The 19272-nt window shown below is 37.1% G+C and overlaps 1 long non-coding RNA gene across 1 annotated transcript; it reads left to right on the forward strand.

Annotated features, from left to right (window-relative positions):
* Window positions 1-15496: 15496 nt before the first annotated feature.
* Window positions 15497-17895, forward strand: LOC147754247 (uncharacterized). The gene is made up of 2 exons (XR_015317446.1): window positions 15497-15719; window positions 17686-17895. It is a non-coding gene; the product is annotated as an uncharacterized LOC147754247 (long non-coding RNA).
* Window positions 17896-19272: the final 1377 nt, after the last annotated feature.

The raw sequence follows: 19272 nt of genomic DNA on the forward strand, positions 1-19272 counted from the left end.
TACAATGAAGCTGAGGAAAAACTGGATTTGTAAACAAAAGTTGGCTTAGTTTCTCTACGAAACAAATGGTGCTAAGCGGGTTTTCTTCATGTAGCCATGCTACTACTGGCGTGCATGCAACATAAATCGTACGTAAAATCGTTGAACAGAAGCAACGACGACCCGTGCTTTTTTCGCATGATCAAATGACGCCTCTAATATCAATATGCTTTTCCTATGCTTATAGAATCCTGTCCATTATAAGAGTTAGCTCATTAATGTAATTTTACAGAATAATTCATTCTATTCGATGAGACTGTGGCAAAAAGATAGTTGTACACGTTATATAGTGCCAAAAATGGGTAGCGCGTAAAGCAGACGAATTGTTCTAACTAAAGACTTGACCATGACAATATGGCCATGCTGATTTGCACCCGTCTCACATGTTACGTTTCGCGACGTTTACTAATAACTATTATCGATAGATTAACTTAAAGGTTGGGAAATGCTTATTTTTACGCTTTTTAAGTAATCGCCATTGTTGGGTTTTCGTCGTCGCCGATAGCCTGATAGCTGAGATAACGATACAAACTTTTTGTTTCATAAATAATTGGACCGAAATTATTTACTAAACAAAAACATCTGGAGAGCAAAAATTCATATCATACTTAATAGCTTGTAAAAACTACCAAAATCACTTCACGATTAAAAAGATTCATTCCATGCCTACGCTCAAATAGCCAAGAAAGTTACAAATGAAGTTTAATTCAAATTTAAGTTTTGTAACGATATCTCGTGAACTACAGCTGATTAGCGGTCCACACAGAAACTATATAATATAAAGCTGTGAGATGTTCTAGTTGGGCTATAAGTTCGGCTGTCCGCGTTATTTGGGTAAGAAGTAGGAGGTTTCCTGGGGCAAAAACCCTTTTGTTTATTTCACTACTGGTTTATTCTGAACTTGACGAAGGCTTTCTATAAGAAGCAATTTCTCTGAGTAATTTTGTAAGTAATCATAGATCTCAATCATCAGTATGAATGGCAACATACTTGAGTCACTTTACCTTGTATATACTGATGAAAGTGCACTTTGAGTTAGAAGCCAGCCGATGTACTCACATACATCTACGTACCCCCACAGTGAGTTTTCTCCTAGATTAGTTCAGCTTGGCCGATGATCAGGACAAAGCGGAAATGCAAAATATTTTTTTTTTCGAAATGTATAATGTATTTTGTCACAGCTGTTTGAATCTGTGATACTTGGCGAGACATGAGCCACCATTTTCTGTATCTCGTAATTAATTTGCCCTATGTACAATTTTTTTTTTTATAGAGAATGACAAATGAGTAAAATATATATACACATATAGACATGAATACGCTGAAAAATTATTAAAAAACATGCCCCCATCTCACCTCTCCACTAACGAGCCCACCGTCTGCCTTTATTTTTGTTGTCTCCTTAATGCGCAAATTCATTTTGTTCGTGCGAAACTATACACTGATGTTCTATTATGCAAACTGAATAAGGTTGTTTTCAATGGGCAACGACTCATCTAAATGGAGTCGAGTAACCACGGCTAATATTAAGACAGTCTTCTTCCTTCAGCACGATCTGCTGAACGCGGGTTCGTATGCTCGTCAATGGCGTGTATCCAGCTTGCTGGCTAAAGATACGTACTTGGCTTTCTTCACGAAACAACACGAAGGGTAAACGTGCTACTACTGTTGGCGTGCTCTTCTGCTATTCTGCTTTTTGAAAATGCCGGTTTTTATAAAGCTTAATAAAATGCCAATTTGATTTAACTTTTCCAGACGTTAAAGTTGATTTGACAATTATCGTGAAACAGCAACCATCGTTAAATAGTGTATTTATTAATATGTTCCAAGAAATATTGGCGATTATTGAAATTTAATCTCGTACAGTTGTGGTCGTTATGACTTTGTTTAATGGCTCTTTTAAAGTTTAGCAGGTAAGTTTAAAAGGGGCAGTCAGGTACATATTAGGGCGAGTACCAACCTATTTGTCAACTATCACTCAAGAGCTAATAATAAAAGAGATCATCTCGTTGGTAGACTTTCTCTTTGAGGTTCTTTTGTATTACAGATATACCCTGAAATAGGTCTGAAGTGTCCTATTATAATGGATTAATATTTTAAAACATGATATGAAATAGCATATTATGCTGTTCATGCAAAATGGCACGAGCATCGTAATGTCATATACTAAAACAATAACTATAATTACTTTGGTTGTATCCCATAAAATATTTGTTAACTCGGCTCAAGAAACGAAGCTCTACATTGATCGTACTGTTAAAAAGTCACTTGCCAATTGCAGCCTAACGCCAAAAGGGCGGACTGTTCGACCTATTGGACGATCCGCTCACGTTGCCTTGCTTTCCTCTAGAATTCCCTTGATACTAATGACCACGGGCAGGTTCGTAAGGTAGCTGAGACAGTTTCTAAAATTACATCCGCACGAGACCAACCTAATGAACCACCGAGGAGGTCTATGTTAACCGTATATATAGGTAGTGGGCCTTATCCCTGAGTTCGTTTTGGATTAGTACTAGAAGAGATGACTTGAAACAAATAAAAATATGATGAACTGTCAAAAATATGTGTCATTTCAACGTATTCAGATAATGTTCTTTTATCATAGTGTATATTTAGCATGTAACACTTGAACAGTTTAGCTGTAGATACAGCCCGGGAATTTGTCTTTGAAAACGAGCTAGCTAACCATTTCTATCATGTTTATATATTTTTTTTTCTGGTGGGTCGAAAGGTACCCATTCTTTATAAACGAGACGTCCCTTTAGATCGAACGTGTATTTCTATAGATACGAGATCTAAATAATTCAAGCTATGCCCCTTCAATTTTCTAATATAGCTGCTGGAGAATGTAGCAAGAAAATCTCGAAAGTTGTTAACAACGATTTTCCGTTTATAGGTTGTTGCTATAATTAATTGAAGATTCGTCATACTACAATACCATATACCAGATATGCATAGTCGGAAAAAAATAGGCTTACGCTTCTAGAGAAAGGGGAAGAAGTTAGTGTTCGAAATATGCAAAGCATATGGGGATAGAGCAATTATATATTATTTTTTTCGTTTCTAACCATTGCAACCTTTAACAAGGAACGCCTGGATTCTACGGCATGTCGCATAGAATGTACTCGTGACGTTATCAACGCAATACATTCCCTGTGAGTCGGCTGTTTTTTTTTAGAAGGAATGAGGATTCATTTTTGCCATATAAATGACGAGCAGACGATCTCAACAGGGTGAAATATTTAGGAGCATAAAATAACCCAATTTGAACTAAATGCTACGAAGTGGCGGATTTTCAGTGTTTCACATATACTCATATATAGATATCATATGTTTTAGTTTTCCTAGTGAAGCTTTCAGTTTCGGTAGTAGTTGATTGGCCGCATAGCAAAGTATAAAAAGAAACAATCAAATCCAATTTTTTTTTTCCTATGAATTGTTGCCAAAATTATGTACGACAACAAATGTTTCCGAAAATTTTCTTGCATGTCCTATAAATATAATTCTTGACGGTTATGTTTATTTAATATAACCACCCTCACAGTGATTAGAGCTCCGATTCGAGGATTGAACTACTTGTTAATAATTTTCGAAATATTTTATATTCAATAACCTTTTAATACATTGTGTTATATTAATAGGGACACACTTCTACAAGTATCACTCGAATGGGCTATATGTAAAGATTCTTAGCGGAATTTAATTTCGGACTGCTAGCAGGCCGAAAATCTCAAAACCGCTAAAAAGCCCTAAAGGTCGGAAAAGGCACAGGAACTCTTAAGAAGAGGCACCGTTGGAACTTAGTTGACAATGTACGCTCGTAGAAGAAATTCAGCTATATCAAAAATGGCTTTTCAAGTCCTCTAAAACTAAACTCTATTAAGAATCTTTCGATTTACCCTGTATGAGTCGTCCTCGGATATTTCAGAAACTACGTGAAAACTGGCGGTAACACAGACCGTCAATTTTACGAAAAGAAGTTTTTAATATCGGCATTCGCGAAATCTGCGAAAACCACGCGCGGTTCTTCGCGATGTCGAATTGTTTTGTCATAGAAAGGATTGTCTTTCTTTAGGCACCACGAGTAGCAGACGAACACTAACCCACCACAACAAACGTCCTACCAAACATTGCCCGAATGTCCCACCCTATGTACATCAGTTAAACTGAATGGAAGTATAAACAGGTACGTGTGCAGGAGCTGTTCCTTGGCGTATAACGATGCACAGCTATTTCATTGACGGATTTAATAAACAATTAGAATGAGGGGTTGCCTTTTCTTCACAAATTTTCAGTACGCTTTTACATAGACATCAACTAAATGCTACAAAAGTGATTCAATGGCACTGTATTCTGACAATCAGTCAACTGTGATAAGAATGTTAGAACCGCTTACAATATATTCAGGAATACTAAACACATTCAAAAGGAAGGTTACCTGCTTCTTTCTTTCATGCATAAATAGCTGCTTCTTTCCAACTGTGTCTCACCTGATACACTATGCTATTTCTCACTCTGGTTTCGAAGGATAAGCTTATTTTCGTCTTCTGTCTCACTGGCTAGAATCAAGAAATTTATTGTTATCGACGTAGATTTCTTACAGAAAAATACTTGCTTGCAACAGTATTGTTACCAGAAGAATGAATGCATGACGCCGAAATCACAACCTATAACAGTGTATAACTTATTCCTAGTCACTTAACAATCTTCTTTTGGCCATGTAACTTTAAAGAGGTCAACCACAAACGCGCATAGGGGACGATGAAACATTTAACGAGAGACTAGTGGATGAAGCATGGACGCGGAAACGGTGGTAGTGTTTTAGAGGCAGCGCGGAAAAACGCATGCTCCTCGGACGACCCACGTTCGCCCATTGTCTTCCTTGTTAATTCCTTAATGACCATTCTGCCTCAATTTTACTATGGAACTCCACTAAATAAGCCGAAACGGTGCGCCGAAAGTTAACGGTCAGCAGTGGAATCAAAAGCTATTGAGGAATACCCGTTACGAGCACGCCTTAAGAGCACAGAGGGCAAACAACGTCTAAGAATGACAGTTTTTGTCTCATTGCACAGGTTACACTGCAGCGAATTGCATCAGTAGAATTTCGTAATGAATAAAAAAAAAACAAAAAACCGATTAGAAAAAGCATCATCAGACGACAAAGTATAGTAGGCGATGAACTGATAGCTAGCCCTTTTAGCCTTTAATTAATAGCTGTTAGTTTTCGAATAGAAAAATAGTTAGCGGTGGTAAGAAAGTCGTCAAGCTAAAATGCTGCTTAGGATAATTATCTAGCTTTTAAAGAGGGTCCATTTAGATTTCTTAGATTTGATTGATAACCGGCTATAACAGCCCTTATGGACGGTCCGTTTGAAATAAAACATATGACTTCGCTGACTGTGAATTGAAGCAAACGTTCGTTGTTCTGGTAGCCTTAACCGCACGGAATACTACCATCCACTGCTAGACCTATTCCACTAGTTCTTATCTGCGAATCTCAATTATATGGCAGGCATTATCATTATCAGTGGCAGGCCTTCCATACTAAATTAACTCTAATTCTATGTACGTATCTGTTTAGCTGTATCCTATTCTATAATACATGCATGCATCCAATCTACTGAATGCCGACATAATTACAAATTTTTTCTAAGCAAGGAAACTGTTCTATACGTCGTATATTGGTTTAGCTGTTTGAACTAGATAAGAATTGAATTTCGTCTATCGTTCAATAGTTTATCCACTGTAGCCGTCGCAAGAAAACGTTCTCAAGACAAATCGATAACAATTTGAGTCTACTTCGTCGTTTCGTGGGTACGCTCACCTCATGCAATACATGATAACGGGCAGATAATTGCTATAATGTATTAGTTATTATCATTGATCGCTGCGGAGTCACTCATAAGTTACGGTGACTTGTAGCATATAAACGCTGGCTAATATCGAGCGGGTATGTTTTTCTGCAGATATCAAATCTAAATCTCATGCGAGTTGTGGTTAATTAGTATAAACTAATGGGTTGGTAAACTACGCCAACTAGTTCGTCCGTAATCGATAAGGCAAAAGTCAATATGGCAAATGAACTTGTTGCTTGCACCTCACAAATTAGGGTCTTAACCGGCAATCAATGGCTACCCCCCAATTCACGAAATTGCCTCGTTTCTCTTTTCTGTGACAGATAGGCTTTGCGTTGGCAATAATGGAGCACTATACCAATTATACATATAACGTAGTGTGATTGGGCCAACAGTACGCCCCATGACATATTTCACTTAGTAATTAGTTAATCAGCCGCAGTAACTCCTGCAACAACATGTTATTACAACCCAGCTATGTGATGACAAAAGTATATTTATATCGATTTTTTGGAAATAATTAATATAGCTTAACAATGGATCAAATTCAAAATAACGGGATGAACATAAAAATCGAACAATGAAATGACAAAGATCGAGGCTAAACATATATTGGTAGCTTCAAAATCACTTACGAACGTATACCATTAGCCTCCTTGTACGTAATGTCGGTGTCCAGAAGGTTAAATGAGATAGCACGCGCGGAAAGCTAACATGGGAATTGAAGGGGGCGGATACTAGTTACTGCTGATAACAAGCAGACCAGAGTTAACTTTTTAGTGAAATTTTGTGTCATGATCAAACTTCGTAATACCTTTCTAAACTACTTAGACAAAAGAATAATAACATCATTAGTCTGACTGTACTTTTAAGAAAACTATTTTTCGTTATTATCATTAGTGGATATATATATATATATATATATGTCAAGTTTTCGTACAAAAGGGCATAAAGCTATTTTAATATATAGCCACGGTCAGGCCAAAAATGCAATTCACGTCATAAGGTAAATAATGAGAGAAAGGTCAATTCTAACCAGTGTAGACACAGATTAATTTGCGTGGAAACCGCTCTTATCTACGCATCCATCCTCCCGCATTTCCACCATGAACCGTCATCTGTTACTGAACAAACATTTTATAGCTTCCGTAATATTACGTTTAGTTAGTTCTCATTCTTCAGTCTCATTAAATCATAACAACTACTTGATATATGTTGATTTATATTCGTTAATACTTAAATTTCTGTTTGATTCACCCTGGCTAATAGTAACCAGACATTTCATATATACAAGTGAACAACGCAACATTACAAAATAAAAAATGAAAGGACCATTGAAGCACTTTGCATCTATGGGTCGAGTCTGTACAATTTTGACATAAGTAATTTTCGAGTCGATAGAATCAAAGAGCCACAAGAGGCATGATCATTTCCACACAGTTGCATCAATAAAGCGTCAATAAAATCTCAGTATCATTGATTTAAAATCAGTCGATCGAATTTTTCATCCTGAATGGATTTAAGTGATTTCTATTGCCAACTCTGGCAACTTTTAGTTATCTATAGAAATTATGTAGTACTTGTCGTTGGCAAGGTCTGCAGCGCCGACTGCGAGTCTGTTTCAACCACCAAGTAGAATATGGATTAGACACACCGAAATCGGTTCGAAAAAAGAAAGGCATTGCGTTTGAACTACCAGTTAGAAACTATTAACTCCGTACTTTAAAATGGACTCGCCTTCGAACTAAGCGCTATTAGCAGACGAAAATTGTGCGGCATTGTAGAACCTACTGAGTGACAACCGGCTGAGTTTATTCTAGGACGAATAAGTTCAGAAGGAAAGACATCTTTTACATCCAACAGTCAACATTCAATGGTGAAGTTTTCATTTCTCGAAAACCACAGCGCCGCAAAATTCATAGAATATTAATAAAGTCACTAGCTAAAGTGAGAATGATACAAACGTTTTAAGAACGGTGGCTGGCGTGTTAAAAAAGAAGGGGAGGCCTGATCTGATGTTGGAGCTAAGGGTCAGAAACGCATCGCCACTATTGAAAAGGATTTTAAGGGAAGTAGAGCGGGAAGCCTAAGAGTTCGGTAAGCTTAAACTACATTTCACAAGCTACAAAACACTTCACATATAATGTGTTATAGAATTGTAAGCCAGATACTGGAAATGCGGAAATTAAGTAAGAAATGGAAGAAGAAAAAATCCGCCTAGAGTATATGATCTCCATATACGAGGCATGGTTCAATCTTTACCGCTAGCTGGACGGCGACCAAATGAAAACACGACGTAGCCTTAGAACGAAATCGAGTTCGGTAGCAGTGCCTAGTAGGTTCGAACGAAAGTTGCCGGTAGTACTCACAATGGACACCAACCATATCTGCTACAATTAAATACTCGCCGAAAATAAAACAGTGAACGCATCCCGCTATCTCGAATATCTCAGCATATTCGCGGACCGTTAGCACGGCAGTCTGATTACTTGATGACAAGGCCAGACCTCATCGCCGCACCTTAATTACTTCCTGGCTTAATCAAAGGATGTTATAATAAATATGTTAGAAGATCATCATTATAGTCCAGCTAATTGAAAAGCTATTCAATATAATATTTTTGCCAGATTCGTTTGTAACGACCTTATACTATCACTGTCGGTCTTTTTGTGTCTTTAGCGATCTGTCAGTGTGGTATGTGTTCGAGACCAGTTATTTCGAAACGAGAAACCTTGGTTTTCCTAAACTCTAAATAAAGTTTTCTTCTTTAACTGTCGCTTGTTTTTTTTTCTTAGTGATTTTCAGTGTGCACTGCATGGTAGAATTTCTTAATGTCTAGTGTTTTAAAGATGTAAATAGTTCAAAATTTAAATAAAATAGAGATGAAGTATTTCACTGAACTGAAATACAATTTATACTCAAGGAGAGAAGTTTGTTGAGTCAACTCATTAATATAAGATCTTTCGGCTTCTTAGCAGGACATTTATAACGTTGCGAAATTAAACCAATATCTGCCCTTTATGGAGTAAACTATTGCAAACAACAATCATATTTAAGATGATATACTTATTAAGTTGGAGCATAAAATAAATACCCATTACAAAATACGACCATTTTTTAAAAGGGACGACAAAGTTTAGAGTTGGTAGAGTTGCAAGTGGGATGTTATTAATATTGCCATCTCATCAACTGCTGATAGTGACTGTTGACTGTTGAGCTGCGCAAAAGTGCTCCATGTATATGCAACAAATGAACCATGAATGTATTAAGAATTCCAAAGGGTGCATTTCTGATACGATGCCCTTCAACACAACAATCAAACACATAAGGTGCATGAAAAATATCCTATAGAGATAAATAATTGTGTAGATCATGTAGATGCTTTTTCAATAGATTCATTGGCGGGTTTGGGGCATTGGGGGGCATCTGACTTGAATTAATGAAAGCCAAATCATTCTGAACGAATCGAAATTACCTAAGCATAAAGATATGGCAAGCCAAGATAAAATAGCCTTGTGCAAATCAGTGCAAGAATTTTCGAATTAAATCCTGTATTGCATTGCGTTCGAAGTAGTACACATGTGAGGTTACCTCTCACTATCCGTAAATTGTAGCACATGCGTTGCTAGTGAAATCATACCCATCTCTTGCATCCCTGCATCTGCATATCTGTCCCCGCACCGTTTAAACTTATCTGGTGTAATGTCAGATATCGACGATACAGTTATTATTTCCACGATTTTCTATTACTCAGCGAAGTAATTGAACTCTGCATATGTGCGGCAGATCATTTAAGGATACCTATTTAACATTTTCGTAATCAAACACACCTTTAAGCAGAAAAGACTTATGCCGACTACACTTTCGCTGTCTACCGTTCATTTTAAACCGCCGTAACAAATTGAATTGAACGGTATTTTTAAACGCCTTATAGAAAATAGTTCAATGAAAAATAATAATATTTGAACCCTGTTTGGGTTCAAATTATCACGATAACACTATGGCCTGTCCGAAGCAGGGAAAAACATTTTAACAACCTTTAAACTACGCACTATTAGCACAAGAAGCTAATTAATGCTTACGTCAACTCTTTGGTCATCTACCTGTCATAAATAACCGAGTATCACTTAAGGATACTATGAGATACAGTTTAATGCTGAACGTCGAAATACAATTACTAAATTTCGACTTCTCGAAGGTGAAGGCACAGTTAAAAATCTATCGGAGATTGGTGACAATGTTAGGTTGATGGCAACTATAAATTTCGTTAGTAATAAAACCATTCTAATAGTGCAAATTGGGAAACTAAAGATCACAGAAAAGGACACTACAAACTAGAAAGTGAAACGAAAGAACAAGTTGCCGTGATCACGGGAAACTTTTGGGCAACACTGAGCACGGACAACATAATCCCTGTAAGTTCAAAATAAAAGTTCCGAAACACGTGTTATGAAGCTAGAACGAAAATATTCCTGATAAGAAAAAGCAAACAATATTTACTCGCAATAGAAATACGCCTGACGTACTCTAGAGAGGCTTTGTACAACTATACTGCGAAGCATCAGTCAGTCTAATTCTGGCCGGCAGAGAAGAGTCACGTGAAAAAGTTTATATTCTATTCAAATTTTTCAAGCCGCTGAGTAGTCCTTGACGAATAATAAATTGACTGACAGGAACCAAATAATCTCCATACATTTAATACGGCATTGCAGTTTATGTTTGATACATTTTTAAATGAATACTGCAGTGCTTAAATGTACTTCATAAAAGAACGCTAAGTTAAGTTAGAAGGGCAAATGTAACAAGCCATGGGTACATCTTCTTGAATTAGCTACTATTCGGGTTTAACTAACCGAAAATAGATATCATCATACGAGCATGTAAAAGGTTTGGTACATGATGGATTACGTTCTGATTTGCTGACATTATGGTGCTTTTAGAAATGTGAATCTCCAGCCGTTTTTGCCGTAATAAGCAAAACACATTTTTTAGAAAGTTTATACGTTGCATTCTAGGTCCTGTTTACCTGATGAGTGGTTAAATCGTGCGCCCATGTTATTTTAAAGTAGAGTTATTAGCGGTGCTTTAAGACACCTTCCTGCTACAAACACTGCACCGTTAACAACCGAGTACGTACGTCTACCGGCCATTTGACTGTGAACAAATAACTAAATATTGACAGTAGTCAAAATCAACTCTGTTAAATATTTATTTGTTATCAATGATACTCAATACGCATTGACCCTTTGATGCGCTTTTTAAAGTAAAGATGTCCTCTTACTTATACGAAGAAAAAGTCCAGATGATTTTCGTTTCCAGAATGGAACTGTCGCAAATTCAAATCTTATTTAGAATTTGGCGGGTCTACCGTGTACGTAACACCGTCTACGTAATGAAAATTTTTCAAGCAAAGGTATTCTGCGAAAGGATTTGGAGCCAGCCCTCGCGTAGATATAATAGCATTTATGTTGCTTTAGTTGCAAATACACCGCATCTCGTAAATGACCTACCTAGTGACGGTCCTAAACCAAAATGCTGCGCTATAGCTAACAACATTGCTTGTAGGTAAAAGATGTTAGAAATCAATCAAAACTTATTACAAGTGCTCATGGTATTTCGGCGGCCTATTAACATACCGTCGTTTTTATAAGTACTTTCAACTTGTAACTCGTCAAAGGTAAAGAATCTGTCCAGTGTTACTTCGTGTAATAGTATGGCAACGTTATAACGCTATCATTTCTCGCTTCACATCTATCGCCGTGGACGGCTGTCGAAGGGAACACTCTGCTAAGGATATCTCATACACTATTCTAAAATCGACTACTGAAGAAACCTGCTAACCTTCGAATGCCTGCTCCTATTTTCATTATTTTAAAGCTCGATCTCATGTTGAATAGACCAAGCTCAGTTAGCAACTAATATAGCCCCAAAAGGCTGTTCTTAAACAGCAGTGCTTTTGAATTATGTTTGCACCCATTGCCTTTTGGAAATTCCGGCTCTGTTCAGTGGCTTCGGTACTCACTAACTATGTCAAACCTGAATTGGTAAACAAAAATCAAGCTACATTGTACTCAAGAAAGGCAAATTAAAGAAACGCTGCTCATCAATAGCGAGAGCATTTTTGCGAACAGTGGTGATTAATTAAGATTTCGGACGGTATTTTACTAATCAGTATGGAATAACAGCTATGAAATCACTAGAAAAATAATTGCCCCACTAGCAGCATTTATTGTCTAACATGTTGTTGAAACTAAGCAAATAAACATACATATTTAAGATAGCAATGTACGTTTATTTAACACGTGACGCGTGCAGCTCACGAAAGGTCTCGGGTGTGTATTAGGGTGTTTGTATGGTACCTAAACATAAGAACCGATGTTAACGCGATCACTTGTTAAGCGATTATGGACAATTGTAAGTTGAAAAGGAATTATTTTGGTGTATGTTTTTCTAGTTTATATACCGGCCTTGCGATTGCGTATCCATGAACGAGCCTAAAATGCGCTTTTCAGACTAGGTGGTAATAGAGGGGTGGTAGGAGGGGGTCTTTGGTTAACAATGTTCGTACAGTTGGGACAGAAATAGATAATTAGATGGCAGGATTACTTTATTGCTGCAAATCGTCTGCATCTTCATAATCTTGCCTACGAAAACATAATTATCAAGTCTTCCAATGGCGGCACTGATACACTTGCAGGCACGTCCGTTGAAACATAACTATTTTGAAATTGTTATATGATCATTAGGAAAATTGTCGAACGCTTTTCCCTGTACAAAACTGTTCCTGTGAATATGTAGCTAGCATCTGAAGGCAAAGTCCGCTAGAATCCGCTTCGTGCAGCACTAGAGAAGTGCACGTGCTTTCCTGCCTACTGCTGTTTAATTCAATACATTCGTGTGACTCATATGATGGCGACTATAAGGCATTTTATAATTTGATATCGACCGTACTGTTGGACCTAGATTCACCGCCTCCAAGGCATGTGGTTATTTCAATATGGGCATTCTTATCTCTATGTGTGTATGCTCGTCGTTGTTAACTTCAGTTTGATAGCGAAAGCACTTCCACTTCTGTTTCAACAAAAGGAACATATAACATGTGGGATTTTTTCTTTCTTAAAGTCTTCTTAGGCTTGGCATCCCGTAGCATTTGATTGTGTTTCCCCGTATTGCCTCCATTTGACACTTGTGGTCTAACTCAGACTATATCTAATAACGGATTTCGTCAGCTGCATACGCCAGCTGATCTAATTCTAAATTAACTAGAGCAAACGTTGTTTCTCCATAATTCGTGGTAAAATTTTTCCCATATGCTTCTTCCCGACAATCTTTCTCATGTCTCGTTTTTGTGTTAAATCAAATGTTGTCCAGATTGGTGCCTTGTATCCCGATGAACACTGACAACGTCCCGTCACAAGGAAGTTGCCCGAGACAGTGCAACCTCCTGCTTGGCCTTCTTATTTCGTGAAATTATTTTATTTATCTGGGCGGACAAAGCGTTAACTGGAAACAGTGACTCGTCTAACCCGACCACAGTATGCCTAAATTCGTAGCAAATGGTATCAAGAATCTCCTGAGGCCTTCCGCTGAGCTTAGTGGTATTTTAAATCATTCAGTATTTGTTTCTAGCCAAACTATTACATTATATATGGTGCACACATAAACGCAGTTAACTGCACATAACCATCGTGTAATGGTCGTCCAGTTACGAACTGCTTAATAAAAAATAAACTTTAGATAATGATACGAGCCGACGAATGGCAGGGTCATTGCATGCAGAAGATAGGCTAATGATTATATAGGTTATTTTGAAGCATATAGTTCTAAACTAAACGATTAGCCACGCCACGAATAAGGTTTCCGCAGGCGACTCGGAAAACGGAACATGGTACATAAATTGATCAGGCTTAAATAAGCATTACCCAAATTGTAAAACTACTTGTTTTTATTTATATTTCATAATATAAAATAGGTAACAAAAGACAAGCTTGAACCTGACGAGATACGCACGCGAGGAGATGTTCACTTAGCGTTAATTATTTATATGGGTCCAATAGAGACTATGCACGGATAAGGCACGAGCACAAAAGTAACGAATATAGATAAATGGGACACGTGGAACGCTACGATGTTAGCTCGATTCGATGGAACGTTCCACCGCTGGTGCAACAAATTCGTAAAGTTCATAGCGTGTCAGCGTGACCACATGGTTTCAGTGCAATGCGTGTCCTGTTGCTTTTCTTGATGAGGACTCATGTGTTTCATTATGTCTCTAGAAGTACAGCGTTATCAGGGGGACGCAAAAAATCTTATCTGAAGAAGTAGCTGATCAGCTGGCAAATTCGTGCTGACAGCTGCTTATGCAAGGACGCCTGTCCGACCAGGTTAGCTTTTTGTTTAGAACTTGCTCTAAGTTGCAAATATAAATAAATGCAAGTTTAACTTAAGGAAACTGATAGTATACCTTCTCGTATCCTTGACATTGTTTCCTCGTATGTTTTGTGTCTGTAATGGCGAGTTCCTTGCGTGAATAAGCTTGAGGCTGGATATATCAGAATTGTTTCATATAGCTCCTAGTCATGCATGGATAAGTTTTTATACTGAACTGACTATATGTTGTGCATGCAATCATTATACTAATAAGCACAGCTGATTCACATATGCATGCATTTTCTTTTAAGTTAGCAACACGAGTGGCATGATTATGTTTTTAGTATCAGCGATTGACCGTTAACACACTGCAGCTTGTATATGATAAAGTTTACTATTTATAGCCAGATAATAAATGTCGTTTTCGTAATGCTTTGCGTGAAAATGAAGGTCGCATTTATTTCGAGACAGCTGTTTTTTGAATAATACCTATTTTTAACGAAGCGTTTTTACGGATAAATATACATTTTGGTGATACTACACCTTTACCGGAAGGTGTCAGTTACAAGCATTTCCTAAGACGGAGAATAAAGGTGCAGTGCACAGTCTTGCGGTAATCTATTCAATAGATAATCATCAGATGATGCCACTACCAGGCTCGGGATAATCGAACATGATTACCGTTTCACTCGTCCAGAGACAGGAAGGTCTCCCTGGGTTTTGTTTTTCGAATAACTATAATCCATTGGAACTCCCTACGGACGCCGTAACACAGTTTTTTCATATATAGTTTGAAGTTGTGCAGAGACACCCTTGAATAGTAGAAAGGCTATATAAATAAACTGAATCTTTTTTTTTTTTTTTTTTTTTACATCGATTCTGACCGAATCAGACAAAAAGTCATGTCGATCAAATATCCCCATCCGTTCTTTATCGTTCAAAGCTGAAACTGGAAAAGCATTGCACAATTAAGCGCCATATAGTATTAGATAGCCGGGAAGCTGTGGCGGTTAGAGAGAAGAGCTCTTTTCCACGCATTCGGCACTGGCAATACATAAGAACTTTACGTTCATCAGATATACGCAAAATCGTAGCAACGATTATTGTAATCGTAAAGGAGCAGAAGCGACAAAATTTATCTTCAACCAGGATTAAAATAGACGATCGCTAGAGTAGGTATGAAATTTCAAAAATCGCGCGTTTTCATTGACAGAGCAGAATGTTCGACTTTGCTTCGAAAAAAAGATACAGGTATATTGCTTACAAACAATATACCAGATATAGCTATCATTAGGCCAGTGATAAACGTCGGTCTTTTTTGGATAACTGACCGGAATGCGCTACACGACCTTGTTATCTGATGGCAATTACGCCCGCCGTAGCTTACATGACTTAAAAATGCTGATAATTATCGACCAGGAACGTACTTCTATTAGCAACGAGTCTGCTGCGGTAAATACAACGTTTCGCAAGAAAACTATCCTACTTATAAAAACATAGCTTTAAAACTGCTAAGAAATAATTATGTTGAGATTAATTTTTAGCTACAAAACAAGTTGGCCATAAAAACTGTATACAGTTTATTTTAAATTTTACTACACGGAGTACCCGAAGAGTAAATGAAAAATGAATTTTGTAAAAGTTAGCAGTTTATTAGCTAGACGCCTACTTGGAAGATAAATGCATGAGCTAAACGGGACTAGTTGGGTCCCCCTTTGGATAAGCACTAGAAGTCACTCTTCGATCTTACAGTACCTTGAGTAAACGCTAAACGAAGAAAGAGCGGTATCCGTTGTTTACGGAGCTAACAAGTGTATTGGTAGAGGACATCTTTTTCGAGATAACGATTGATCCAGATATATTTTGTGCCCACAGTCTAATCTTCCGCTCGAAACGTAACGTGAGAAGAGTGACGGGGCATATTTTTAACGTCAGATGTGATCTGATTTGTTAAATCCCGTTATAGCTGCGCAAGCACTATTATTTAGTCCTTCTAGGAATATCCAGAGGCCCAATTTTTTGTCCTTAACTATTTTCTATTCATATGTTGGCCCACGATTTAGCTTTTTTCAAATCTTTTTTTTGTAGCACAGACCAACTATACCTACTAGTCAGTCAGTCAGTCAGTCAGTCACGATAGTTCATTTTTGGTTGGGTGATCAGTTCCTCGTACGTCTAATTCAAAATATATAGCAATTTGTCCTTGGAGTATACGTGTATATACAGCGCGTTTAAGCGATCACGCAATTCCGTATACGGTGACGTGAACTCCGCCACGAAAAGTAAGATGGGTGCTTCCCGAACAATTTTGTTTCACATTTCTTATCTTTTCACCAATCTGTTCTTAACTATTAACCTACTAATAATAGCTAGTAATCTAATCAAACTAATCATACTCGCATAATTAATCTCTATATCCTAAGTCGAACCTAAAAATTCGGACAAACTGAATGTAATAGTAACGATGAGAGATCAGAAATATTTTCTGATCTTTACTTTGTTTTCCAGCAAATTTTACTAAGCTTAAAGAGGAATCCATTATAAAATAAAATAAAATAGTTTGTTTCAGGTCCAGCTTGTTCCTTTAAAATTCGGTCATTCCAACAAAGAAATATATATCATTCAAAAAGCAACAACTAATATACGAAAAAAGGAGATAATTACATACATATGTATCTATGTATGTATATATGTATATACATATATGTATATATATATATATATGTATATATATATATATATGTATATATATATATATATATATATATATATATATAAATATAGAGTGCGTTTCCTATATGAAAACAGGCTTTAACGCACTATTTGTCATAATGGATATGCGATCATTTGCCACTAGAAAGAATTCTACTCTAGCTAGAGCACAACTAGGAATGCAATGCGTTGTTTTCGAAATCCGAAGCGGTTAGCCTTTTTGAGACTTTTTGCACCTATTGGTCGTTTCTAATTCTTGCATTTTACCTGTAATAAGGCCAAGATTGAGCTCCGTTAGTAATTTTTACATGTAGCCTAGGTAGACAGATTTATGTATGTACTAATATACTCTGACGCAAGCTTACGACTAAAAGTTGTTTGCGGGTTAAAGAGGGATTATTTTGTGGGAAGTTGTTATGGAATGACAACCCTATCTAGCACATGTAAAAAATTTGTTCCAGCATAATTTTTTAATAAATGCAGTCTTATATATATATATATATATATATATATATATATGCTAAGGAACGTTTTTAAATTGCGAAACAACTTTTGCGCCGCCAATTACGCACGATCGGTTCCACGACCGATTTCAACTTTGGCTTCTATCGTCGGCACTTAATTCGCTGCGCGTCGGACGCTCACGGGTCGTCACGTGGAACGGTGGACTTGTGTGATCATCTTCCATTCGCGACACTATAAATAGTTATTAAGGCATATATTAGACTAATGCAAAGCCACTGATTTCCTTTAGTAGTACATGTGAGTATTCTTCATTCAGTAAAACAGATCATTCCTTCTGGGTAAGCGACAGATGGTTTTTCTGTCTCTCATAGACGAGACCGACTGAGCCAAATTGTACTGGCAAAAAATTTGCTGAAAATAAAATTGATTACTGTTTGTTCGTTGTATTTAACATTGACTTTTTCATACTTGTATGTATGAATTCATAGAGTAACGTGTTATGCAAGACCACATATAATATTATATATATATACCTATTGTGTTGACTATTTAGGGCGTAGCGATACCTCGATTTGTCACAAAATAAAAATCAATAGATATAGTCGTAGTTTAGTATATATTAGTAGTAATAATTGAACAAAAAATGAATATACTTCTAGGTTTGTGTGGATAAAGTTTTCTACAACTATTGCAGGTTACTGCTTTTGCGTAACCGTTCAATTGTGTCAAGACAGATCATTCCTATTTTTTTTTATGTGGTCGAAAAATCGCCTTTCGATCATACCCTCCAGTCAAACCCAAGTTTATATTTTCAGATTTTTATTTTTCAATATCGCCCGACGCGACATTGTCGACCTCAAACGTCGATATTTCAAACGATGTTACACGGCCGTCTAGAAAATACAATATAAATGAGTCACTTTTCGTGGGAACATCCGTCGATTTTGGAATCTTTTAATACAGACGTCAACCGCGGTGTGAGATACGATGAGAATGTGTATTGAATGCACCGTATATAACAGAACACCGCCAATAACGTAGCACTTCATTATCATGCTGCATAGAATCTACATAAAGATGTAACTTAAAGGCGCCAATAAAAGTTTAGGATGTGTTTAGATGCCTTCGATGAATATAGCGATACATTTTCCATAAACATAGCACTCAAGTGCCCGTTACCTAGTCTATCATTTGTTCATGTCAGTACCAAAAACAATTGTACCAGTACAGCTTTCTGTCTGATCAAAAGAGTGACCTATGTCTACATCTTTTCCAGCATAGAATTAGCTTTGTATCAGTGAAATTGGCATGAATAGTTCGTTGATCTGTGCTACATAGATGTTCTTAAATCTGTACGTACCGGGCCAAATACGGTAGAATACGACACTTCTGAACGTTTTTGATCTGTTCCTTTGGGATCCGTGTCACGTTCGACGACAGCTCATTCAGGACTATTGTTAGTTGATTATTCGCGCTAATAAATACATGTAAATTCAAATAAATGCCAATATGCAAACGCACAAACGTACGCACAATTTTTCTATTTAATTAAATCTTCCACTTAACGTAACTGAAACATGGAGAAAGTAACGGCTCAACTACGTTATGGCTACTGAAAGATATTTCATTGGTCGCCATCTCTTCGACGTGTTGTAAGCCGCGGCTACTCTACGTAGCTGGGTGTCGCTCTACGCAATATTGAATTGAGGGTACAAGCAAGTATAATGGATGTAATGATAATCTAAAGCGGTTTCGACTTAACGGAAGTTTCGGACGATTACTTGTGTACCAGCGTATTCAGAAAAATGTACCTTCAATATAGTGGAGA

Source organism: Varroa destructor, unplaced genomic scaffold (genome assembly GCF_002443255.2).
Source record: "Varroa destructor unplaced genomic scaffold, Vdes_3.0 BEIS01000007.1, whole genome shotgun sequence".
In the NCBI taxonomy this organism is placed as follows: domain Eukaryota; kingdom Metazoa; phylum Arthropoda; class Arachnida; order Mesostigmata; family Varroidae; genus Varroa; species Varroa destructor.